At 38.4% G+C, this 27,869-nt stretch overlaps 1 pseudogene; it reads left to right on the top strand.

The window, feature by feature from the left end:
- Window positions 1-27,057, top strand: part of LOC125922447 (tigger transposable element-derived protein 1-like) — an 89,409-nt pseudogene extending 62,352 nt beyond the window's left edge.
- Window positions 27,058-27,869: the final 812 nt, after the last annotated feature.

Below are 27,869 nucleotides of genomic sequence, written 5' to 3'. Positions count from 1 at the left end.
CTTTATTGGTAAGTAATTTGGGTAAAGGAGGAAAGGAAGCAAACTTGGGCAGAGAGAGAAGCTAAATGGTAACGCATTGCAACAGAGACCTTAATCAATCCCATGGAGAGACTGCAAGTTGGACTGGCCCTTCAGAGAAGTCCCAAACTGAATCCAGGAGCCCAGCTTTTGTCCTTCCGCAGGAACTTGTAATTGAACACAGGGCTATCTCTGAAGAGGGAGCTGAATCTTGAACAAAACAGGTCTCTTTGTCTAATTTGAGCGACACACTATGTTGCCAGCTTTCAGAAGACAATGCTTGAAATAGACTCTGGGCCACGCACCAGAGCACCCACTACAGCCCTAAACCTGTGAATCTAATAAAATTTTCCCTGCTGCTCATTTTGTGTCCACCTTTTATTCTTTAAAGTGGTGAGACAACGAATCTCGGATATTGAGGTAAAAATTCCAGCAACATTTCTACATAAAAAATAGTTAAAAGACTTTAAAATGGACTGGAAGAACATATTATAAATTCCTGAAAATGATTATCTTTGAGAATAAAATGATTATAATGGGTCTGGGAAGGAAAACAGGACTTCAGCTTTATCTCTGGGTATTTTTTTATGTAAAAAGTCAAAAGCAACATTGCAAAATTTTTCTTTTAAAATTCTGTGTTACTTCTCTGTATATTTAAGTTAAAATAAAAGGAGCCTAAGTGAGAAAGCTATCCTGAGTCATCATTTACATATGGTGGGCTTTACTACTCCAAATTTCAGAAGCTGCAGGTGGTATATAATGGTTCTCAGTGTAATTTCACCAGGACAGAACTTCCAACTGGCATCGCTGTCAGTTTAACAACCAAGTGTCTAATATTTTGATTAGTTTTATGTAACCCAAGACACAGTATTCTTTACTTCAATCAACTAAAATAAAATGTAAGCTTGACTGTATGTCAGAGGCACCTTTGATAACCTCTGGCTGTGGCTACAGTCTGAGGGTTAGGAATTAGCCACACAAAGCACTGGGCAGGTTTCTCAGAACAATGCCCATGGGAGTGGGGAAGTGCGTGTGTGTGTGTGTGTGTGTGTGTGTGTGTGAGTGTGTGTGTGTGTGTGTGTGTGTGTGCAGAGGCTGGGCTCAGCTGGGAGAGGCCTGCAGTGGTTGTAGGAGCTCCAGATAAGAGAAGACAAGCTGCCTTAGAGCCATCACACTGGCTCCGAAATGCTTCTCAACATTTCCCACTAAGTTTTGCTCTTCAATCCTTTCAGGGTATGCAGACGTGATGATGCTATACCCTGGTTTGCTTCCTCTTGACAGGCCAAGTTCAAAGTCCAGCCTGAAATACAATCAGCTCTCTGCAGCTAACCCTCAATAAATTGAATCTGCCCAGAACTCTGTGGCCCTTTCGATTGGCCAGATATCAAAAACAATTCATATCATTCAACACTATAGTAAATGTATCTCAAAGATTCAACAACTACTCATGAAGGATGAAGGACTCCTTTAAATAAATTTCTGCATATGGACCCTATTTCTTCATGTGGACCCTGCATATGTGAAATATATGCCCATCAAATACATTTCAAGAAAAAATCATTTTGCAATTTTTGTTGACCAAAGAATAAAATAAAAATACATAAAAGTACATGAAATGAACAAGAGATCACCAATGCTACATTAGCCCAAAGCTCAGAATCCTGGCACATTTTTTAGAACCCTGATATTTTAGTTATATTACGAACCTTAATGAGAATAAATGATTCTCATCAGGATTTTTAAGACTCAGAGCATAGTCCCAGGACGCCATCAAGAATGCTACAGACCTAAAGTTTATTGATCTGGACTTTATTTTCAGATTGAGGCTAAAATTGAATCTGGGGAGGGAAAGTTTAAGCAAACTATCTTTTATTTCATTTATTTCCTCCCAATGTTGAACTCTTAAAGTCATGGAAATCAATTGTTCCCTTACTTCTTAGTGCATTATAGCTTCACACTATGAAGTCATCTTAAAGGGACCTGAGAAAATCACGTACCTTGAATAGTACGTCAAAAGAATCACATAGCTCTGCAGAGGGGATGGAATGGTGAGAAACCATTATCAAGACTTCTATTGATTCAGTGTTCTTGTTCTTCTGGTGCATGTGATTACCCTTAGACAGACAGCCCAGCATTATGATTTCCCTGCACACAGACATACTCTGGGAATAGAAAACGAAACAATAATGAGAGGTCAAACTGTCAAACTACTTTGAACCACATAAAACCAAACTTAATAAATGTTGCTCAGAAGATGCACATGAATAATCATTAGAGCTGTTTCATGTCTGCCCTTCTCTGACAACTCAGGCCTCTGTCAAGATCCTTCTTTATCAAGAATTGTTCCACTGAATGCTTCTAAAACTATTTCACAAATAATCTAAGCATTATACTCTGACTTGATAATCAAGCTACTATCAGCATCAGAGAGTAGATATCATAAACTAGGTGAATAATCCTACCAGAAGTCTTTCTACTCAAAGAAAGACCAATCACATATTTATATATTCAACAAACAACAATCAGACAAGCCTGAAAAATGTTAAGTGTTCTTCTCCCTCATTACACAGGTAGCCGAAGTGTAATTTTTTTTAAATGGCATAGCCTTAGGTAAGTGATCGCCAGCAATATAATTAATATAATTAATCAAAATGAAATATATAAGAATTGACAGTCTTTTTTGCTAGACTCAGAAGTAATAATAAATAATTTGAGTAAGCTGAGGGCTCATGACTACTTTCTTGTGCCCCCAGCTTACAAAAGAAACTAAGCAGATTATTGTTTTATAAAATTTGTAATGCTGTGAAAACCTGAATTTCATAGAAATGACATTGACCAAAATAATACAGTGACCTTCGAACAGTAATATACTCTTTTCAAATCATGTCATAGTCATGGTTGTAAATTTTTATCGATCTTCAGAAGCATTTCCACTCAACTGCACTTCTGAACAGTGTTACATGCTTGCAGGATGGCTCAGTGAGGCAGAGGATGGAGAATATAATAAAGAACAATTTGGTTCATCATGGGATGAGACATTTTACATGAGTCTACATCAGACAAAGTGACTATAAGCCTATGGAGGTCATTGGGAAAATCACAGAAAAACTAACAGAGTTTTCAATCCATCTAAACAAAGTTTTACCCTTTTGTTTTTATAAATTTGCAAGGAATGACAAAGATTAATTTACTTGAATAGAAATTCATTTAATTCAGCTTCTTATATCATCCTATGCAGCAACATCCACCTAGGCATTAGCAGAAAGAGGCATAGCACAGGATCAAGCCTATAAAGAAGCCATGATCTGAAAGAACTGTAGCAATTAATGAGTGGTATAGCCAATATTTTTTGTTGGACTAGAGCAGACACGATCCTGCCCCCCAAAGTATTTACCATATTTTTTTCTTGATACACGCAGACATTAATCAAATAATCACATTATGAATATATGTAAAAAACTGTGATGAGGACTATGTAGGAAATGTACATGGAGCTATGAGAGCTTTAGCAAGATGATCTGGCTTAGTCAGCAATGTCAGAGAGAGACTTCCTTAGGAAATGACCTTTGATCTGAGATCTGAAGAATTTCTCAGAATTGGCTAGGGGCAAAATAAAGAGGTAAAATGTCATGTGCAAAGGCCCAGAGGCAGATAGGAGTACAGTGTATTTGAGGACGTAGGAAAGATCCTGAGTTCAGTTTTGAATATATGAAATGGAAATGCCTATAAAACAAGAAGGTGGTTAGATATACACATAGGTCATGATCCTGAAACTGTATTTATGTACAACACCTGTGGAATGCCACACTAACATAAATAACACCAACTTGCCCCTAGATGGTTGTGAATACACAGAGACCCAGAAGATAGTGCAAAACATTTTTTAAGCTTTTATATCTGTGGCCCTCTCTCTAGGCATAGAGTGTTCTCTAATGGGTACCCAGGAAAATTTGATCTTTTAGGCGTCCCTCTTTTTCACCTCCATTGGATCCCAGCTCCACTCTGAAGAGACAGTAAGTATTCTACTTTCAAAGCATCCACTTAGGAAGGTGACAGGACCTTACTGAGCAGAGCTAGAACTTCCTAGTAATGGGGCTTTAGGAGGGTGCTTCAGAGTAGGAGATCTGTAAGATAAACAAATGTTTCTATTTCAATATTGACTAATTTTCATAGTAGGACTTCAACATACATTTCTGCTAACAAAATATCTAAGCAAATAGAATTTAACATGAGGACACTGTAAATTTTATTTATACTAAACTGTAGAGGCCACTTTTAGGCAGAAGGCTTGAGCAATGGAAACCAGATTAAGGTAAAAGGGCCTAGAGTGACCACCAGGCCAAATGCAAACAGGCTTATGAAGCCACCAGCCTCAAAATAGCCACAGACCCTAGCTGACTAATGGGCGACTTCCAACTGGGCACAGGGACCAAAAAAGGAAAATTCCATGCATTCCCCTACCTCCTCACTCCCCACCTTAACTATAGCCCCCCACCCACCACCTCCTGGTAGACAGTCTCTCCTCTACTGTCCTGCCCATTGCTCCCTTGTAGTGTATTCAAGCTTCTATCTCCTGTGTTCTGTCTTAGGTGAGTCCTTTCACTGCCTGCACCCCTGGTCTCCACCAAGTCAGGTCGCCCCCACATAACCACCCTTGAGGAACTTCTGAAGATTTTGCCTGCAGTCCAGGTAAGGTTAAACTCCTCCGGTGGGCTTTGCTGAGCTGGCATTAAAGGTAGCTCTTCTCAGAACATGAGGACGTGCCAACACCAGGCTCGTACAAGTGCTTACAGAAGGTGCTTTCTCTTCCTTAATTCTAAAAAGACTGTTCTTAGGAGGTAGAATTTTAGACCTGTCCGGTGATTAAGTGGAAATAAAAGGAAAGAGGAAAAATCCCTGATAAAAGGCTAAGATCAGTGCTCTTATCATTGCTGGTATTCATATGTGATGATACCTCTGAGCTTTACAAAGTCAGTGAAGATCCTAGTGGTGACTGCGTGTCAAACGGGCAAACTGTCTCCTCCACTATAAGGTAGCTTCTCTGAGGAAGTAAAGACTGGAGGTGTCTTGGCCTAAAACAGAACAAAGTTGGGCATGCCAACACCTAAAAGCTTCTCAGAATAATACAAAATCAGAGCACAACTACCAGCCATCACCAGAAACCAGCAGAAATCTTGGCCACTGGACTCTGGAAGGAGGGTGCCAATTTCACATGATGGGAGAAGGGGGCTCCTGCAGAGCCTGCTAACCTGCCAAAGTTAAAAGGATGTTTTCCATGAATATTCCAGGGGCTCCACAAATGTATTTCAAATCTGAGGGCCTCATATCTCAGCTAATTGTTCCCAAACAGACTTCTCAGAAACCTCTGAGGAATCAAGTCTTTCCCTTTAGTCCAAGAGCAGAGTAACATGGCTTCCCATCCTCCCAGCTGCCCCTGTGTTCCCAGGCTTCCAGCCTCCTGTGCCAGGCGGCCTTGGCTTCTCCTCATTCACCTCTGGTAGAAACCAGGAAGTTTCCTCGTGGAAGTCAGTACATCCATGGGTGAAGGCAGAGTTACCATAGCAACTTGGTCACTGGAGTGACTTCAGACTCCTGTCAGTTCAAATGCTGCTTCCCTACTCTCTATAGGTTTCCCTCCAAACCCATTCAACATGTTGTTTTTATCAGCTAGATTATACGCTTCCTGAGGGTTGAAACCAAATTATTTGTTCTCATAGCTTCTGGCAACTTGTAAGAGGTTTAAAAAATAATTTTCTAGTTCAATCTTACTTCAGCATTTTTCTGGAAGGATATATAAAGAGTGGTTAACATGTGCTTTAAAGAGAGGTTCCAGAAGTCAGTATGTGAAAGGACAGCGAAGAGAGAATTTCACTTTTCATTCTATAGTTCCAATACTGTTAGAATTGTTCTTTGCCGTTAAGGATATATAAATGTTTTTAGAATAATATGCTCACTTTTAGTTTCTATTTATTTGGTGCATTCTACCTATGTTGTAAGATGCAAGGGAAAAATAATGGGTTTTGAGAGTTTCAGTAAAGTTAGTGACTAGTCTTTGGCATGAGAGAAAAATGCTTTTCCAGAGGATCAAGATGCCTCTCCCTCTTTCAAGGCAGATACTTCTGATTAATCATGACATCCTTTCTTGTTCCCAACCCAGCATACCTGGCAGTTCTTACGAATTGACTGGAGGTAACTTGGGATACGAAACATATACACCCTCTGAATGGATAATTTAATGCACTGACAGTTCTCTTTGAATGGCAACTTAACACTAACGTATCTAAGTTAAAAGCTGGAGAAGTAGGGCCCAACGAGGACAGAAGGCAAAAAAGGGAGGCACAAAACATAGTGAAATATGATGGCATCAAACTGTAAGGCTATAATCAGATAAAAACTATCCATATAAAAAGAAAACGTTTTTCCAAAGATGATGACTTTAGCTTTTCTGGATGGATGCCTCCATGCTTTGGGGCATTCCTGTGGGGGGTTGACCAAACACTTGTCACCACAGCAGATAGCTGCCTACCATGTCAGATCCTCCCACTGCCTTTCTGTAAAAAGACTCTGTCCAAAAGGGCAGCATTTCATATTTTCCATTGTCATTTACCAAACTATGTGTGGTAGTCTCAACAGAGACATCACAGGGTGTGAATAAAAAATAATCTTTTCACTGTGTTCTGTTAATCCCATGATGACTGAGGGCAGATAAATGCTTTGGAAGAAAAATGGCTGCTCCTGGGGGCTTCGGCTCTCTTTGGGAGTGGAGCAATTCATCCACTCACTGAAATAAGGCACTCCAAAGTCCGCTGGAAATAGTAGAGGAAAATCACATTGCAATCCAATTCCAGTTCGAAGGAAAATAGAGAATTTGTTTGAGAGGTCATAAATGCACGACCTGCTCCAGCCAACTGATGTAACCAGGCCAACCAAGGTAAGGTTCTTGTATGCTCTTCAGCCTCTGATCACCTGCTATGTGACCCGAACAGTTCTTGTTATTGAGGGAGAAAAATATCCAATAGATTCAAGCTCATAAATTCAAATATTCATCTATTAAGCACCTAGTATGTGCCAGACACTGTGCTGAATGTTACTCATGGCCCTTGCACCCAAAGTGTTTGCACCCTCAGAGCCAAGATATTTACACACTCAGTAAATAGAGAACAGTGAAAAAGAGCAGAGGGCTAAGTGTCAGAGCAAAGAAAAGACTACATAGGAAGCCAGAGTCAGAAGAGATTATTGTGAAACAAGCAGTTAAAGAATCTTCATGGACAAGGTAAATCTTAAAGATACTGTATTAATCAGGGTTCTCTAAGGAAGCAGAACCAGTGGGGTATTTTATATACTTTATATAAAATTTTTATTTATTTATTTATTTATTTATTTATTAACAAATAGAGAGAGAGGTTATGAGCGATTGGCTCACATAATTATGGAGGCTGAGAAGTCCCATGATCTTCTGTCTGCAAGCCAGAGACCCAGGAAAACCAGTGGTATAAGTCAGTCAGAACCCGAAAGCCCTGAGAACCAGAGGAGCTGATGGTTTAAATCCCAGCCTGAGAGTCAGACAAGATGAGATGAGATGTCCCAGCTCAAGCAATGAGATCAGAGAAAAGGGGCTAATACCTCCTTCTTCTGCCATTTATTCTATTCAGGCCTTCAGTGGATTGGATGATGCCCACCCACAATGGGCAGAGCAATCTATTTTGCCAAATTCACTGATTCAATTGGTAATCTCATCCAGAAACACCCTCACAGACCTGCCCAGAAATAATGTCTACTCTGGGCCTCAGTGGCCAGTCACGTTGGTGCATAAAATGAACTATCACACATAATGAGTGAGTAGGTGTAGAAGAGAAGGAATGCATTACAGCTAGAGAAGTAGCTTGAGCAGGGCATGGAAGTAAACACAAACAAGCATTGTGGGTCTAAGGAAGGAATGAGCCTGGTCAGACAAAGCTTCAGAAGGGGAATTTAGGGACTAAGATGGCAGAGGAAGAATGAAGTTGTATTATTTTATTTATTTATTTTAAGGGAGAGAGAGAGAGCAGGGGAGGGGCAGAGAGAGAGAGAGAGAGAGAGGGAGGGAGAAAGAGAATCCCAAGCAGGCTCCACGTTGTCAGTACAGAGCCTGATGTGGGCTCGAACTCAAGAACAGTGAGATCATGACTTAAGCTGAAATCAAGATCTGGATGCTTAACCGACAGCCACCCAGGTGCCCCTGGAGCTGTATTATTAAATCACTTGATAATGAAGCAACATCAGTGAAAATGGTGACATTGGAAACTAACACAACTTAAGATGAGAATGATTTAGCAACTTTTTGCTCCAGCTAGTCTGTGTTGAATATCAGCTGCCGGCCTGGGTCAATCAATCTACCATACCATGTAATCCTTACAGGAAGTCACTGAAGTTGGTTCCATATTTTCAAATTAAAAACATGTGGCTTGGGGCGCCTGGGTGGCGCAGTCGGTTAAGCGTCCGACTTCAGCCAGGTCACGATCTCGCGGTCCGTGAGTTCGAGCCCCGCGTCAGGCTCTGGGCTGATGGCTCGGAGCCTGGAGCCTGTTTCCGATTCTGTGTCTCCCTCTCTCTCTGCCCCTCCCCCGTTCATGCTCTGTCTCTCTCTGTCCCAAAAATAAATAAAAACGTGGAAAAAAAAAATTTATAAAAAAAAAAAAAAAAAAAAAAAAAAACATGTGGCTCAAGGAGATTAAATAATTTTACCAAAGTTACACAATTAATGGGCATGTCTATGTGATATTGAAGCCCATGTCTTTTGCACCCTGAATCTTCTAGGTGCTATAGAGCTAATCTAAAAAAGCTCATGCAGACAGCATTAAGGGATTCATGCTCATCTATTACGCCCACTGTGGAAACCAACATGTTGTCCATAAATACTTGATACCTGGTTTGAGATTGTCTCCTTAACAATACCTACCCTGTTCATTCATTCCACAGATAAGAGGTTCTTGTCATGTGCCAGGCACTACTGTATGCTCTGGGACAGAGCCATGACCAATGCAGTGCTCTCTCACTCTCTTCATACACCTTCTTGTGGGGAATAAATGAATACTGGGGCAAAATCCAGAAAGAATTTCTTGACATGGAATTTAATGAATGGGGTGCAAATACTTATGTTGAAATTTTGTCATGTTACCCTGAGGTAAAAATGCTAACAGAAGCATAAATAAATATAGACAACCATAAATAAAATATGGCTATTGATATATGAAGTAATAAATAATAATTTAAATTTCTAAGATATTATTAAAATGTAGCCTTTAGTTAATAGAAATGCCATTGTCCTTTTCTTCTCTGGGCTTCTTGTGCTTTGTATCCTTTAACAATGTACTTTTCAGGGGCACCTGGATGGCTCAGTCGGTTTAACATCTGATTTGGGCTCAGGACATGATCTCATGGTTCACGAGTTCGAGCCCCATGTCGGGCTCTGTGCTGACAGCTCAGAGCTTGAAGCCTGCTTCAGATTGTGTGTCTCCCTCTCTCTCTTCCTCTCCACTGCTTGTGCTCAGTCTCTCTCTCTCTCTGTCTCTCTCTGTCTCTCCCTCAAAAATAAATGAAAACATTTTAAAATTTTTGAAAAAAAAACATAAAAAACAATGTACTTTTCAGTGTGTAGAATCAGACCCTTCCTTTGGGTTAGGAGAGAAATCCAAATCTCAAAGACCTTGCAGGCTCAGACTACACCTTCATAAGGTAGAGACTTTACCACAACAACCTTTCACTGAATTCAGCTCTTTGTTCCAGCAACCGCCCAGGTGACTGCAGTGTGAGGTTCAAGGTGAGGCAGCTCCTTCACCCTTCACTGTGTGTCCTCCCAAGTGCCTGGTGGCAGTTTTCTTCTCAAATGCTTTCTCCTCTCTACCTCAGTGTTGTGGGCAACAGGGGAACAGGGCCTTTTACTTTCACTGTGCCTTTTAAGAAGAAAAGAATGTTTTTTGACTGACTGTTCCTCAAATAGCTTTCTCCATTACCTTAGAAAGCTATAATTCTATTTGTTTTCCCCCAAACCCTGTCATCTCTCCCTCCCCACACCCCCGCTCCCACATCATCTATGAAATAGGATTCTGGCTTTTTGGAAATGCTGACACTTCAAATGACTATAGTCAGCAATCTATTTGATTCATCCAACTAAAGTCAAAAGAACTACTGGGATAAGTCATGGTCAATAGTGATTTTTGCCTATTTTTTCCATAAATTAATTTCTTATAATTCTGTAGCTTAAAAATATACACCAGGCACTTTTCAAATAAAAGCTTGGAAATAATTTCAAATGCTTAGAAGGTAAGTTTTTAAAAACGAAAAATGAACTAAATGATTTTTAACAAGAACTGATCTTAATTCATATTGCAAATCATTTTTTTTTACCGTATGGATTAGCAACAAATATTTTGTTTATTCAGCACTGTGCAAACCAGAATGTGAAAATTTCCTCATAAAATATGAAATTCTTACATTCTCACCTTATGTCTATCTTGCCTATGGCTTGTGCTGAGTTAATATTTAAAATATATAACATTTACTATTAATAAGTAATTTTATAATAATAGTTTATAATTCAATAATTATTATCCGTAATATAATATTTAAAAATATATTTCTGCCCAGGGCAGAAATAGTAGAAAAGTTCTATGGACACTTAGAAATAGACAAAATTAAAACTCAGAACCCAGGGACACCTGGGTGGCTCAGTCAGTTAAGCGTCTGACTCTCCATTTCAGCTCAGGTCATGATCTCACAGTCATAAGATCAAGCCCTGAGTCAGGCTTAGCACAGGGTCTGCTTGAGATTTCTCTCTCTCTCCTTCTTTCTCTGCCCCCTCCTTGTTCATGCTAGCACTCTCTCTCTCATTCTCTTTCAAAACAAATAAATAAACTAAAAAAACAAACAACAAAAACTCAGAACCCAAAGTTGTTTCCTCCCATGGTAACTCTCCCACCATTATGGTCTTTCTAAGAAGGAAGCGATAAGAAATACCCCTGGGATAGAAAAAGTAGCACAGATTTTGGAGTAACAGTTGACACCTGCATGCATGTCAAGATCAGAAGACTTTGTTAGCTTAAGTGCAGGCCTTAATTTCCTCCAGGTATAAAATTGCCTTGTTATGCTTCAAAATTTCAGCCATCAGTAACTACCTTATAAGTTGAGAGGGTTAAGTTGGAAGGATGCATTTGAAAATATTACTTATTAAAGCTCTTTTTTTTTAACTCCTGCAAATTCCATTTCCATTTAAATGGAACCAGAAGCAGACAAATTGCTTTCATGATGCTCTTCCTATTTGTGTTTCTATGGAAATGGATTCTTGATTAGGAAGGGGAAAGCTAAAATCAAAAGTTGTAAGCAGGCAGAGCATAACCAGGGTGTTTTATGGAGCAGTTCACCAGATTTCATCCAGTCCAAGGTAATATCATATTAAAGTAGCCCAAACTTACAGAAATAAACACTCACGTCCTCACCTTACCTCGCCCAGAGCTATTTCACCTCTCATATTTTCCTGACCACATCTTAACAACATCAAACCCCACAGCCTTGATTTACAGGTCCTCAATATCTGGCACAGTGCCCTTTGTTGGGTCTTGCTTTTAAATATATCTCTCTTAACTAGCTCTCAAATATGATGCTTGCCCTAAAGTATATGTCCAAGGGCCATGGACATTTTGGGATATTATTGAGAGAATTCAGTCTAAAAAGAAAAAATTAAGTAAGTAAAAAATGAAGCTAAATTTCAAAGCATAAATAATAATTAAGTATCACTTTCACCTTTCTATCCCAACCATTTCTTAATAACTCACATTTAAATTAAAAATAAGTTAGATTTATACTGTCTCTATTCTCTGAAGAACTGTCATTAAAAAAACAAAACTTGGGGCGCCTGGGTGGCTCAGTCGGTTGGGCATCCGGCTTCGGCTCAGGTCATGATCTCACGGTCCATGAGTTCAAGCCCCGCGTTGGGCTCTGTGCTGACAGCTCAGAGCCTGGAGCCTGTTTCAGATTCTGTGTCTCCCTCTCTCTCTGCCCCTCCCCTGTTCATGCTCTGTCTCTCTCTGTCTCAAAAATAAATAAACGTTAAAAAAAAAAAAAAAACTTATTTGTAAAAACTTCCATTACATAAACCATGCCTGTCAGCTGCTATCAATTTCCACACCCTTTTGACTTCTAAATGGCTAAGATTTTGGCAAAAGTGCTAATATAGTCTCTTTTATGACAGGAATTTTGCAACTGTGGCAGCACAGGAACAAATTACACACTTATTTTCTGCAAATGTTCAATGCTAAGAAAAGGTACCTGATACATATTCATGAAACAAAACTAGAAAAGTCTTAGTCTAAAATAAGTTCACATAATTACATAAAATATTAAACAATAATTAAACCAAAACAAAATAATTTATATCAAAATCTATTGTGAAACTTGATTGCAATGTTGGTATTATTCTCTTAACTTTGTTGTTTGACATGAAAGATATGTTACCTCCAAACTTCTGGATCAGCCTAAGAATGAGTTTATACGTTAGTGTAGATTACCTAAAATCTCCAAAATCTCTCTGATTTCCTCAGTTCCAAACACATTACTAGTATTCCATGCCAGAAATTAAAAGGCTAACAATTAGGAAGAATTGAGTAATTGGTTACACAGAACTGAGAATTGCTTTTAAGTGTATCATGACTATAAAGTAATAATATTACAATGTTGCTCAGTGTGATAGTCAAGTCCTAAGAAAAAAAAGAGAAACAAAAGAGAAAGAAGGGGAGAGGGAGGGCAGGAGGGAGGGAGAAGAGGAGAAGGAAAGAAAGGATATCAAGGAGAAGAAAGGCATGCAAAACCTGAAGAAAGAAGGAAAGAAAGGAAAGAAAGAAGGTAAGAAATTTGGAGACCATTGAGCCAATAATTATTTTGGAATGGAAAAAAATGAAAGTAACAGAAGTCAACACTGATCAATTCTCTTCTCATGTATTGGCCATAAGAATAATGTTATTTAACATTACCAGAGAGCCAGATGCAAATAAGCCCGAAGGTACAGACAAGAAAAGGTTGAGAGAGAGGGAGAGGAGAAAAACTCCAACAACACATCAGTGTCTCTTCAAGATATACTGGTCACTTGTGTTTCTGCAGATAGGCAAACAAAAGGCCTATACACCAGGTCTGTTGAGATAAAGTCTTCTTGAATAATGGGCATAGAATAAGATGAATGCTATGGACAAAAAAAATAAGAAGAAAAGCCAATATATGCCACAAAAACATAACCACATTAACATTTGGGACTACTCATCCAACTATAAATTTTGAGTTATTTGTTAAAACAAAATTGCAATTGAACCTTGAACAATGAGGGGGTTAGGGACACTGACACCCCCCTCACACACACACAGTCAAGGATCTACATTTAAGTGTATAACTTTTAACTCCCCCAAAACTAATAGCCTACTTCTGACCGAAAGTTTTACTGGTAACATAAACAGTCACATTAACACATATCTCATATGTTATGCATATATACACTGTACTCTTACAAGAAAGTAAGGTAAAGAAAAGCAAATGTCATTAAGAAAATCATAAGGAACACACACAAAAGAAAATCATAAGGAATAGAAAAAACATTTACAGTACTATACTGTATTCATCAAAAAAAAAAAAAATCTGTGTATAAGTAGATCCACGCAGTTCAAACCTGTGTTATTCAAGGGTCAACTGTATAACAAATACATGTAATGCCCATTCATTTTGCATCTCAGCCATTGGGGGAAATGAATACTCAGCAGACCAAAAGAGCAATAGTTAACTCGCAAAAACTCTTCTGAAATCCACTATACAACTTTCCTGGAAGGGCAACAATTTCTTAATCTTATGATTTTTTAAGTTTCTCAATATGAGTAAGATGATATGGTCATTATAAGTTGCTGACCAGATATGTCAGGTAAACAAATGGCTGGCTGCCAAAAACAAAAAAACAAAAAAAACAAAAAAAAAAACCAAGGGAACAATGAAAATCTGAACTTTTGGAGAATAATAGACCATTGCAAGCTAGAGAAAAGATGCCATTATACAAAACCAGAGACCATTTCCATTTGGAAACATACAATACAACCAACCCCTTTCAATCCAATCTCAGAGTGGAATGATGGTAAAACTAGCTTCCTATGAAGTGTTCCTATCTGTATCTTCCCTGGACTGTTTCCCACACAATCCCATGTTCCCTTCTTGATTCCTTCCTAAACTGGTCTACCAGGACGCTCTGGTGTCTTGTGGAAAAAAGAAAACTTTTTTATTCAATGTATCCTATTATTTTATTTTCTTTTTCTAAGAGATTTAGAGGATGTGGTGACAACCACAATGGGCAAAGAGAGAATGATGTGTGAGTGTGTTGTGGTGCAGTTAGGTATAACACAAGCGTGCAGATGACCGGTGGGTTCAGGCAAAGACTGTGGATGATGCTTCTACTATAGATTTTGAAGGGATAGAAGAAACAAAGGGATCCAAATTAGAGTTCTTTGAGGAAAAAGGCAGCTAAAAATGGTAAGGAGTGCCCTGGGAAGTGTTTTCTTTACCTTAACTAAGTATCACTTTGAATATAGAGAAAAGAAAACACACGGCGATTGTTCTCTAGTTGGAAATGTGCCAAAAGGATGATTGCGATCAAATGATTAAGTTCAATGAAATAATTTCTGTCAAGCAAGAACTAAAATTTCTGTTCATTGACCCTAACAAGCTAATTATTTGAAGACCTGTTCTTCATTTTGTATCAAAATGAAGTATTCAGTGATTATATATTCATCAGAAATATGGCAGATAAAAGGGTAGAGCTCACCAGGGGGAGGCGATAAACGCACCCTTTCCTTAATTTAATAGTGGCCTCAGCTCTAATCAACACATGGGAAAATGCATCTCAATTAATCCCTTCACTAGTAAATGGGAAATGACTCAGACTCAGCATTTGTTTTACTCAGCCACACTAATCAGTATAGAAGGAAACTCATGTAGACCAAAGAGAGAAGGGGAAATGCAGGAGATAGAGCTGGGGGAGCAGGGTTGCCCTAGAAAAGGGATGAGAGGAAAAGAGACCTCATCATGCATTGCTATAGACTTAAAAAAGGATGAACTCTACAGATGTCTGTAGATTCAAATGAACTCGATTTTGTGAGTTTGTCTTAAAAGGTTGAAATTGGAATACTGATTTCAGATAATACAGAGGTTTTCAAATTTTCTTGGTTCACAGTGCCCTTAGTATCCCAGTAATTTCTTATACCCTCCCTACCCAGGCCAAAAAATATATATATGAGTTACTTAGATCCAAACAGCTTAATAAGATTTTGCGTCCTAAAGCTTAGCAGCTGTGTAAAATATAATATGTACAATTTGAAAGGGGAAAGTAGTTTTTTTGTTTCAGTCTCAGCCATCATTACCTATTAGGAGATTAGTGAGCCTGATGGGTGCTGTGCAACTTCTCAACACTTGGAATAGCAATAGACACTAACATTCACGTTTTTTGTTCCACCTTAAATTTCACATGGTATTTGCTTTTTATCACAGAAACCACTAAATCATGGCTCCACAAAGACATGGTGTCACTGAAAGGAATGTAGCACAATGTAACGTGGAACTATGGACTACCTTACGCTAGTAGTTCATGTGGCATCTACCGATGCTGCTGTATTTCCGTCAAAAATTTAAAATATCCTTGGGCGCCTGGGTGGCTCAGTCAGTTGAGCGTCCGACTTTGGCTCAGGTCATGATCTCATCATCTGTGGGGTTGAGCTCTGTTTTGGGCTCTGTACTAACAGGTGGGAACCTGGAGCCTGCTTCGGATTCTGTGTCTCCCTCTCGCTCTACCCCTCCCCCACTCATGCTTGCTCTCTCTCACTCTCTCTCTCTCTCTCTCTCTCAAAAGTGAATAAAATTATTTTTTTTTTTAATTTAAGTATCCTGCAGTGCTCCCTGTGAATAATCTATGGTGTCTTGAGGTACTTTGGTGCACAGTTTGAGAATCATGGGCAAAAAATTATTCTTAGAAATACGTGACAGAAATCAATTGAAGAAACAGTATTTTATACCTAAGAAGTAGCATACATAGAAATTTAGGTTAAAAATGCATGTGATGTTTGAAGAATAGAAAGTAACTAACAAAAAGAACAAAGATGTATATGATACCTACTATGTGCCAGATGCTGTTTAGCAATGGGGACACTAAGGTGAACAGGGTTGACATTATCACTGTCTTCATGGAATAAAAGAAGATACAAGCAAACAATCAATTGTGGAATAAAGGTAAAGCTGGAAGAAAAAAAGCAGAAAAGGATTTATGAATAAGTGATGTTGAAAAGTACACCTTAAAGATTCATAGTAGTAAACCAGGTGAAGGAGGGTCTGAGGAGGATATTTCAGACATATGGAATAAAACATAGAGAGCTCCAAAGTTCCATTCAATTATTCATTCATTCAATAAATATTTATTGTTTTATTTTATTTTATTTTATTTTATTTTATTTTAGAGAGAAAGAGAGCATAAAGTCAGGGAGAGGGGCAGAGGGAGAGAGAGAGAATCTCTAGCAGGCCCCACACTCAGCACAGAGCCAAATGTGGGACTCCATCCCATAAACCTGGGATCACAACCTGAGCCAAAATCAAGAGTCAGATGCTCAACCAACTGAGCCACCCAGGCACCCCTCGTTCAATAAATATTAACTGGGCATTGTTATTTATCAGATGCTGTTCTATGTTCTGAAGATACAGCAGTAAATAAAACAAAGTCACTGATCTCTTGGAGCCGCCTTATAGTTAAGGAAGACAAACTATATATATACACATACATAGACACAATATGTGCAATATATATATATATATATATGTATATATGTATATATTCAATATCAGAGGTTGATAAATGTCATAAAGGCAATTTAGACCAAAAAAGAAAGAAAGAAAAGGAAAGAAAATTTAGCCAGAATGAAGGGATAGAGGGTATTAGAGAAGTTCTGTGACAGTAAGCTTTGAAGGGCTCAGTATGCTAAAAGTCACTCTGCATAACTGGAAGCCAGAGTGGAAGTGCAGGGATAGGTGGTTGGGAGTGACGATAGAAGCTGAGGCTGAAGAAGCTCCGTGGCCTTGGGAAATAACTGTGCAGACGGACTTTTCTACTTTAAGAGTTACTGAAAAAGGATCAAAATAACAGTATGAAGAGGTGCACCTGGGTGGCTCAGTCGGTTAAGTGGCCGACTTTGGCTCAGGTCATGATCTCGCAGTCAGTGAGTTCAAGCCCCGCGGCCAGCTCTGTGCTGACAGCTCAGAGCCTGGAGCCTGTTTCGGATTCTGTGTCTCCCTCTCTCTGACCCTCCCCCGTTCATGCTCTGTCTCTGTCTCAAAAATAAATAAACGTTAAAGAAAATAATAATAATTTAAAAAAATAGTATGAAGAAAGAATTTTTTACCAAAAAAAAAAAAATCATGCCAGAAAATAAAAGACTGCAAGTAAATTAAAGGTATAATTAGATTCTTGTTTTATAAGAGGAAAAAGGATGAATTTTTGGTTAATTATTTTTTGATATTGTTACTCTCTCTCTTTCTTTTTTTTTTTTTGGTAACTCTTTTTTTTTTTTTTTTTTTTACTTTTTTTTTTTTTTTTTTTTTAGTTTATTTACTTATTTTTAGAGAGTGAGAGAGAGACAGAGAGAGAGAGAATCCCAAGCAGACTCAGCACTGTCAACACGAAGACCAATGCAGGGCTCAAACTCACACACCATGATATCATGACCTGAGCCGAGGTTGGACGCTTAACCAACTGAGCCACCCAGGCACCCCGGGTAACTCTTAAGGTAGAAAAATTAGGTCACGAAACAAGTCTTAACAAACTTAAGAACACTGATATTATACTAACTATATTTTCTGATCACAAGAATGAAACTAGTAGGGTGCCTGGAGGGCTCAGTCGGTTGAGCGTCTGACTTTGGTTCAGGTCATGATCTCACATTTTGTTAGTTCGAGACCTGAGTCAGGCTCTGTGCTGACAGCTCAGAGCCTGGAGCCTACTTCAGATCTTGTGTCTCCCTCTCTCTGCCCCTCCCCCACTTGTACTCTGTCTCTCTCTTTCTCTCTCGCGCGCAAAAATAAACATTAAAAAATATTTTTCACAAGAATGAAACTAGAAATCAACAACAGAAAGAAAACTGGTAATTTCATAAATATGTGGAAATTAAAGGACATAAATTTGAATAAACATTGGGTTAAAAGAAATCAAAATAAAAATTAAAAAATATCTCAAGAAAAATAATAGCACAACTTACCAAAACTTATGGAATGTAGCAAAAGCTGTAGAAAGTAAGAAGTTCATAGCAATAAAAATGTACATTCAAAAAAGAAGAAAGATCTCAAGTAAATAACACAACTTCACACTTCAAGGAACTAGAAAAAATAGCAAATTAAAGCCAGACTAAGAAAAAGAAAAGACTAAGAAAAAGAGAAGACACAAGTAAATAAATCAGAAATGAAATAAATATAATTATAATTGATTACACATAAAAAAAAGGATCATAAAAGACTATAAAAACAATTTTACGCTAACAAACTGTAAGAAATAGGTAAATATGTAGAAGTATGTAATATATTAATTTATATCTGAGGAAACAGAAATATAGATCTGAGCAGATCTATAACCAGCGTGGAGATTGACTCAGTACTGAAAATCCTCCCAAGAAAGAAAAGCTTGGGACTAGAACACTTCACTGGCAAATTCTACCAAAGTTTAAAGAAAAATTAATGCTAATCACTCAAACTCTTCCAAAATATTGGAGAGAAGGAATAGTTCCAAACTTATTTGATGTGACCATCATTATCCTATACCAAAGCCATACATAGACATCACAAAAATAAGGGAACTACAGTCCAATATCCCTAATGAACACATATGCTAAAACCCTCAACAAAATATTAGCAAACTGAATTTAACAGTACATTAAAAGGTCAGACACCATGACCAAGTCTGATTCATCCCTGGAATGCAAGGATGATTCAATATACAAAAATCAATTAATATAACACATTACATTAACAGAATGAAGGATAAAATCTATGTGATTATCTCAATAGATTCAGAAAAAGAATTTGACAAAATTCAACACCCTTTCATGGTAAAAATGCTCAACAAACTAGATATAAAAGGAGTGTACTCAAACATAATTAAGGCCATATATGACAAACCCACAGATAACATCATGTCAATGGAGAAAAATTGAAAGCTTTTCCTCTAAGATCAGGAACAAGACAACGGTGCCCATTCACAGCTGTACAGGAAGTCCTAGCCAGAGCAAATAGGCAGGCAGGCAGGCAGGGAGGGAGGGAAGGAAGGAAGAATGGAAGGAAGGAAGAAATGCATAAACTGAAAAGGAAGTAAAATTGTCCCTGTCTACAGATGACACGATCTCATATATAGAAAACTCTCAAGTCTCCATTTAAAAAAAAATGTTAGAATAAATTAATTCAGTAAAGGTGCATGATACAAAATCAACATTAAAAAATCCAGCTGAGTTTCTAAACACTAACACCAAACTAACTAAAAAATAAAAAAATAAAAATTAGGAACACAATCTTATTCACAATAGCAGTAAAAAGGAATAAAATATGTAGGAATAAACTTAAAGAGATGAAAGGCTTGTATACTGAAAACTACAAAACATTAATGAAAGAAATTAAACAAGTCATAAATAAATGAAAAGACATTCCATGTTCAAGGACTGGAAGATGTAATATTGTTAAAATGCCCATACTACTTAAGCAATCCACAGATACAGTACAATCCTTATCAAAATCCCAATGATATGTTTTTACAAAAGAGAAAAAAACAATCCTAAAATTTGTATCGAACCACACACACACACAAAAAAACATAAATAAATACTATTCAGCATTTAAAAAGAAAGTTCTGGGGCGCCTGGGTGGCTCAGTCAGTTAAGCGGCCGACTTCGGCTCAGGTCATGATTTCACGGTCCGTGAGTTCGAGCCCCGCGTCGGGCTCTGTGCTGACAGCTCAGAGCCTGGAACCTGTTTCCGATTCTGTGTCTCCCTCTCTCTCTGCCCTTCCCCCGTTCATGCTCTGTCTCCCTCTGTCTCAAAAATAAATAAATGTAAAAAAAAAATTTAAAAAAAAAAGGAAGTTCTATGATATATGATAACATGGATAAATCTTGAGGATATTATGCTAAGTGAAATAAGTCCATCACGGAAAGACAAACACTGCATGATCCATTTACATGAGATATTTAAAATAGTCAAATTCATAAATTCAAAGAGCAGAATGGTGGTTGGCAGGAACTGGGGGGAAGGGGACGTGGAGAGTTACTAATCAGTGGGCATAAAGTTTCAATCTTGCCCTAGAGATCTGCTGTACAACTTTGTACTTACAGTCAACAATAACCTACTGTGCAATTAAAAATTTGTTAAGAAGGTAAATGTCATGTTAAATATTCTCTCCACAATAACATACAATTTTAAAAAGAAGTAAAATAAAATGTTTCATATAAACTGATATATTTATATGAGAAACATGATCTTACTTTTAAAATCCCTGTTCTTAATAGTCACCACTCACACCACCAGAAGCTTCTCACCAACTTTCTCCAAAGATAAAAGTTTTGCTGTGTTCCTTGGCTTTCCTATCTTCTCTGATATACACTATTTCCAAATTCCTTCCACTTTGTATGCAGAGAAGTTTAGTTCTTTTCTGTTTCATGGTCTTGTGAATCATTCCCTTGAAGAACAATCTTCCCCAGACACGAGGAAGCCTATCATTACATTAACATAAACAGAAACAGTTTCAGTCCTAAGATAAATTCTGGGGTCAGCTATTGAAATTACATCATTTAACCTACCTTGATGTGTGTGCATGAGTTTGAATAGGTGTGTACATGTATGTGCATGTGTGTGTATCATAGAAAAAGAAAGAGAGGGAGAGAGAGAAAGACATGGGGGAGAGAGAGAGGAGAGACTAATTCTAGTTGAACTACAGAACATAAAAAGCCAAGAGTAGTCTTGAGAAGGGAGCTAGTTTAATTCTAGATACATTTTTTAGTCTGATGTGTCTGTAGACTTTAGAGGTAGAAATGAACAACAGATGGCTGGAAATTTAAGACCTGGAATTTATTAAAAATGCATTGTTAAATTAGTGTTAAATGTCATATATGAGAGAATTTTATTTTATTTTATTAAAGTTTATTTATTTATTTTGAGAGAGAGAACAGGGAAGTGGCAGAGAGAGATTCCAAACAGAGATCTGTCAGTGCAGAGCCCAGCATAGGGTTCGTTCTCATGAACTGTGAGATCGTGACCTGAGCCGAAATCCAAATTCCAATGCTTAACCACCTGAGAGACGCAGGCACCCCCATATATGAGAGATTTTTAGCTAGTAGGATTTTTTGTCAGTATGAAAATAGTGATTCGTGTTCTCTAATTTTTATAATTTTACCCTCATCTTCCCAAGGAAAAGAATGTGAAATGTAAATTCTAAAATTCCTTGTCTTACCATTTTGAAGTGTCTGAAATTTGAAAACCATCCAGTAACAGTCATGACCAGCTGAATGATACAATCCTCCACTGCTTACAGAGGCCAGCATCCTGATTGCCCGAGTTTCTCTGGGCAACACATGACCCTAGAGCAACCTGAGAGCCCCTTGCCACTCTTGAGGGTTCTTCCCGGCCACCGTTTACATACCATCAGTTCACCAAAGTGCTATTTCAGTTGGTCAGATACTGAAATTGATCAAAATGCTTCAAAATGTCTCCTGTTTGTAGAGGGAATATTCCTGCCTGGACTCACAAGGAGGAAACTGCCGACCAAACCTCCACGTCCTGGCGAAGGTACTGCAGAGGGGACATCCGCTTATCTCTCCACCCTGTCATTTACTCTGAGATGAGTTATACTATGCAGAGCCGATTTAGAAAAATAGACTACTACCGGTAAAATATTAAAGTATGACTTTTTCAGGACTCATTTATTTTTCTTTATGAACCATAGCTATTCCTTATTCTCAATTTTGGCATTTCTGGCTGGAATACACATCTTAGGAAAGAAAAAAGGCCATTTTCTTGTGCACACTATCTGTTCATCCCTACACTGTGACAGGTTGTTGCATGAGTGATGAGAATGCATGAGCTCAGCCTGCTCACTATCAACAGCCTAATGGCTCACGTGGTGCCAAGATGCATCAGTTAGTACCAGGGTGAACAGCCCAGCTGTCATCGGTCACAGAACGTTTGGAAGGCTGTTCCTTGTATGATTCCTAGGCTGTGGGACAATTAGCCCAGTTCTAACACTAACCCATTTCATTTTCTCAGTTCAAAAATTTTTCATATTTTCCTCTATCCTTTCAAATGTTTCATATTTTAGGAGAGTAAAAGCAGATAAATGCTCTGTCCAACCAAATCCTGCCCATTCCCCTGGGCCTCTTCCTTTCAGTGCTATTTCCCCCAGATACTGCTCTGCTTTTCGGTCTGTTTATTGCTTCTCCACTCTGAGCGGCGTCTACTAGCTACATGACCCCACTGGCAGTTGAGGACAGCAATAACAATGACTTCTTCCGTGACCAGTTTAATTGAGGAATCTCACCACATTGGGGTATATGTTTAAGATGTTATTTTTCAAACAACTGACAGCAACTGTGCTCTGCCTACCCCTCGACTTCTGCCAAATACCAAACTCTATTTATGAGATCCCAGTCGGCCTCTATAACTTTTCTTTAATGTTTATTTATTCTTTGAGAGAGAGGAAGACAGAGCATGAGTGGGGGAGGGGCAGAGAGAGACGGAGACACAGAATCTGAAGCAGGCTCCAGGCTCTGAGCTGTCAGCACAGAACCTAATGGGGGGGAGGAAGGGTCCTTCCCTCAGGAAGGAACTGAACTGTGAGATCATGACCTAAACTGAAGTCGGACACTTAACCAACTGAGCCACACAGGCGCCCCTGCTTCTACAACTTTTCACTTTCTGTTTAGTACTGGCTATTGCATTTTAGTTACTAAGACTCAGTACTGATCATTTTTAAGTTTTAATCCCATATCTAAGTCAATCTGACTGCAAATCCCCTCCTCCTTCACCTCACCTATGGAGGATCGAATTTGGAGTAGAGTGAGAAGGAGTATAAAATGATCTACTTTTTCATACTCCTTTCTTTCTCACATGTATTACTCTGGTTTTGGGGAGGGGAGTGGGAAAAGCCTTTTCCTTTCATGGTCATTTGATTCTTGGATTGACTATGCTTCTCTTTATGGGTCATAAACAACTTTATGTCAGTGGTTGTTAGGGGTTCTCATTCTGTTGATAATCACCACTGACCTGGCTTATTATCTCCAGACTTATGTGGATCAGTGGAAGCCCAACAAAACCTTGCTGACACGGTATGCAATCCCATAGAATCAATGGGCCCTTGCAAGAATCAGCTACATTTTCAAGCTATCCCTACCAGCACCCCCATGCCACATTCCTCTAGCATTTGAACTACATTGCCTCACATGTGTTGGTTCCAGTGAACCTACAGTTTGGTCTCATTCATTCCTTATTACCCCAAATCTGGAGCTGCTGGAGCAGGTAGGCTCTGTAATCTGCATTGTTTGAGAACTAGGAATTTGAAAGGGTAATCTCTGCCTGACCATGCTGCCCTTTCTGCAATTCTGGGACCACATGAACAAGTAGACAAGACTGGTAGCTAAGAGAACATCCACTTCATAGTATAATTTTGTTGTAGAGAGAATAATGCATCCCCAAAGGATGTTCACATCTTTACCTTCAGAATCTGTGAATATGTCAGTCTTCACGGCAAAAGGGACTTAGTAGATGTGATTAAGTTAAAGATTTTAAGATGAGAAGTTTATCCTGAATTATCGGAGTAGATACAGTGAATCACAAGGACTCCTATAAGATGGAGGCAAGAGGGTCAAAGCTGTGAGATGAAGTATGACAATGAAAGCAGGGGCTGGAGTTACACACTCTGAGGATGAAAGAAAGAGCAGAACTCAAGGCAGGTAGACAGTTTCTACATTCTGGAGAGGTAAGGAATGGTAAGGAGAAAGGTAAGGAAATGAATTCTCCTCTAAATTCTCAAGAAGGAATATAGTTCTGTTGAACTCTTGATTTTAGTCTCAAAGATCCATTTGGACTTCTGACCTCCAAAACCGTAAGATGATAAATTTGTATTGCTTTAAGACACAGAGTTTGTGTCTTAATTTGTAACAGCAGCAATAGGAAATTAGTACAGACAGCAACAGCACCTTCTTTCTACACGCACAAAATTTGCAAGTCCACCAAAGGTGTCTATTGACCAAGTATCTTCTTGCCCCAGAGAGTGGTAAGAGGGACAGATAGCTTTTCTTTAAGAGCTCTTCTCTTCTCACAAAAGGTGCTCTCCCCTAATTCCCAGGCACCCTCCTGGGTCAGAGCCTCTTTAACACCTCATGCAGAGCTGGCATCTCAGTCAAAATCTGGTTCTTTTCCAAGCTGACTTTGAAAGTTTATAATTTTATTCTCAACAGGGCCTTAATTTAGCTGTTTTCCGCATACCCTATACTGTATACCGAGGTACCTCACAGCATCCTGTTACACTATTTCCAATTATCCCACAACTAAGGCATTTTTTAAGGAGGTTAAGACACAATATGGTACTTAATTGTCACTAAACTAGTGGTGGGCTGGCCATTGTCTAACAACTAGAGAGGAAAGGGGGCCGATTTGTAGCATTTGTATCTTTGTATAAATAGCCCACCCTGGCTAATTTCAAGCTGTGATATCAGTGAACATGGAGCTGGGAAGAGATGTACAGAAGCACATAATTATATAGGATTTTCATTGCATTAATATGGTAATAAATGTAAATATAATAAATAGTAAAATATAATAGATATAATAAAATAACCAGAAAGTGATGAGTTTTGAATATTTATTACCTTTTATAATTTTATATACATTTTATAATCATATCATTTATTTAATTTAAGTTTATATACACACATATCATATATATTACTTTTAATTATGTCTATGTTGAGTAACTAGGTAAAAAATTCTTGAAAACTTTTGAGCCAGCTCCAATGCACCACTGAAAAAATAAAACCAAAAATAGCTTTATTCTTTTACTAAATCCCAGCAATAATGTTTTTCAAATTCAGAAAGCTAGAAAGCAGAAAAGCCAGTATTTCAACAGAGGTCTTCTAAATCCAAATTCTATGTTATCTTCTCTGCATTTTGCTTCTGTAGCCTGAGTTGTGACATTTATCAATGTACATTTTCCACCAAGATGTTCTCTGACCAAAGGTTTCTAAGATACAAAAGTCTGGGATACAACATTCCCTCTCTCCTTCTTGGAAATTCATGATTAACATTAGCATGTTATATGTTATGAAAATCCTTGATGTAAGCATCTAGTTAATTTTAACTTAATCAGTGCAGTGTTTCCAAAAATATCTGACCAGGAGCCTCTTCCTCATCTTTTTATGGTACAGGTATACCTTGTTTGCTTGTGCTTCATTTTACTGCATTTCACAGAAACCGGGTTTTGTGTGTTTGTTTGTTTTGTTAGTTTTGTTTTTACTAATTGAAGGTTTGTGGCAACCCTCTGTCAAGCAAGACTATCAGAGCCATTTTTCCAACAGCATTTGCTCACTTCGCGTCTCTGTGTCACATTTTGGTAATTCGCACAATATTTCAAACTTTTTCATCATTATTATCTGTGTTATGGTGATCTGTGATCAGTGATCTTTGATGTTACTGTTGTAATTGTTTTGGGGATGCCAGGGACCACACCCATATAAAACAGTGAACTTAACTGATAAATGTTGTATGTGTTCCGACTGCTCTGCCAACTGCCTGTTCCCCCATCTCTCTCTCTCTCTCTCTCTCTCTCTCTCTCTCTCTCTCCGAACCACCCTATTCCCCAAGAGACAACAATATTGAAGTTAGGCCAATTAGTAACTCTTTAAAGCCTTCTCAGTGTTCAAGTAAAAGAAGGAGTAGTATACCTCTCACTTTAAAGCAAAAGCTAAAAATAATTAAGCTTGGCAAGGAAAACATGTCAAAAGCCAAGATAGGTGGAAAGCTTTTGTACCAGTTAGTCAGGTTTTCAGTGCAAAGGAAAAGTTCTTGAAAGAAATTAAAGGGGCTGTGCCAGTGGGCACATGAATGCTAAGAAAGCAAATCAGCCTTATCGCTGATATGGAGAAAGTTTGAGTGGTTTGAATAGAAGATCAAACCAGCCACAACATTCCCTTAAACAAAAGCCTAATCCAGAGCATGGCCCTAATTCTCTCCATTTCTATGAAGGCTGAGACAAGAAGCTGCAGAAGAAAAGTTTGAAGCCAGGAAAGGTTGGTTCATGAGGTTTAAGGAAAGACGCCGTCTCCATAACATCAATGTTCAAGATGAAGCAGCAAGTGCTGATGGAGAAGCTACAGCAAGTTCTCCAGAAGGTCCAGCTGAGATAATTCATGAAGGTGGCCACACCAACCAACAGATTTCCAGTGTAGATGAAACAGCCTTCTACGGGAAGGAAAGGTCATCTAGGATTGTCATAGCTACAGAGGAGAAGTCAATGCCTGACTTCAAAGATTCAAAGGACAGGTTGACTCTCTTGTTACGGGCAAATAACAGCTGGTGACTTTAAGCTGAAGCCTCTGCTTATTGGCCGTTCCAGGAATCCTAGGGGCTTGAGAATTATGCTAAAATCTATTCTGCCTGTGCTCTATAAATGGAACAACAAAGTCCAGATGGCAGTCCATCTGTTTACAACATGGTTTATTGTATATTCTAAGCTGTTGAGACTTACTACTCAGAAAAAAAGATTCCTTTCAAAATATTCCTGCTCATTGACAATGCACCTGGTCACCCAAGAGCTCTGGTGGAAATGGATGAGATTCATGTTGTTTTCATACCTGCTAACACAACCTCCATTCTGTAGCACATGGATCAAGATTTTGCAGTGCCTGGGTGGCTCAGTCAGTTAAGCATCTGACTCCTGGTTTCAGCTCAGGTCATGATCTCACAGTCTGTGAGTTCAAGCCCCGCATTGGGCTCTGTGCTGATTGCAGGAAGCCTGCCTGGGATTCTGTCTCCCTCTCTCTCTGCCCCTCCCCCACTCATTCTCTATCTCTCTCTCTCAAAAAATAAATAAATAAATAAATAAAAAATAAAAGAAGTAATTTCAACTTTCAGGTCTTATTATTTAAGAAATTCATTCCATAAGTCTATAGCTGCCAAAGACAGTGACTCTTTTGATGGATCTAGGCAAAATAAATTGAAAACCTTCAGGAAAGAATTCATCATTCTATATCACATTAAGAACATTTATGATTCATGGGAAGAGGTCAAAATATCAATATTAACAGGTGTTTGGAAAAAGTTTATTCCAACCTTCATGGATAACGTTGAGGGGTTGAAGACTTCAGTGGAGGAAATAACTGCCAATGTGGTGAAAATAGCAAGAAAATTAAAACCAGGAGTGGAACCTGGAGATGTGACTGAATTGCTACAATTTCAGGATAAAATTTTAACAGATGAGGAGTTGCTTCTTACAGATGAGCAAAGAAAGTGATTTCTTGAAATGGAATCTATTCCTGGTGAAGATACTGCTAATATTATTGAAATGACAACAAAGGATATAGAATATTATATAAGCTTGGTTGATAAAGCAGCAGCAGGGTGTGAGAGGATTGAATCCAATTTTGAAAGTTCTCCTGTGGGTGAAATGCTATCAAACAGTGTCACATGCTACAGAGAAATTGTTCATGAAAAGATGAGTCAATTGATATGGAAAACTTTATCATTGTCTTATTTTAAGAAATTGCCACCCCAGATTTCAGCCACCACCA

Source organism: Panthera uncia, chromosome B1 (assembly GCF_023721935.1).
Source record: "Panthera uncia isolate 11264 chromosome B1, Puncia_PCG_1.0, whole genome shotgun sequence".
In the NCBI taxonomy this organism is placed as follows: Eukaryota; Metazoa; Chordata; class Mammalia; order Carnivora; family Felidae; genus Panthera; species Panthera uncia.
This window is presented reverse-complemented; position numbering and strand designations above follow the sequence as displayed.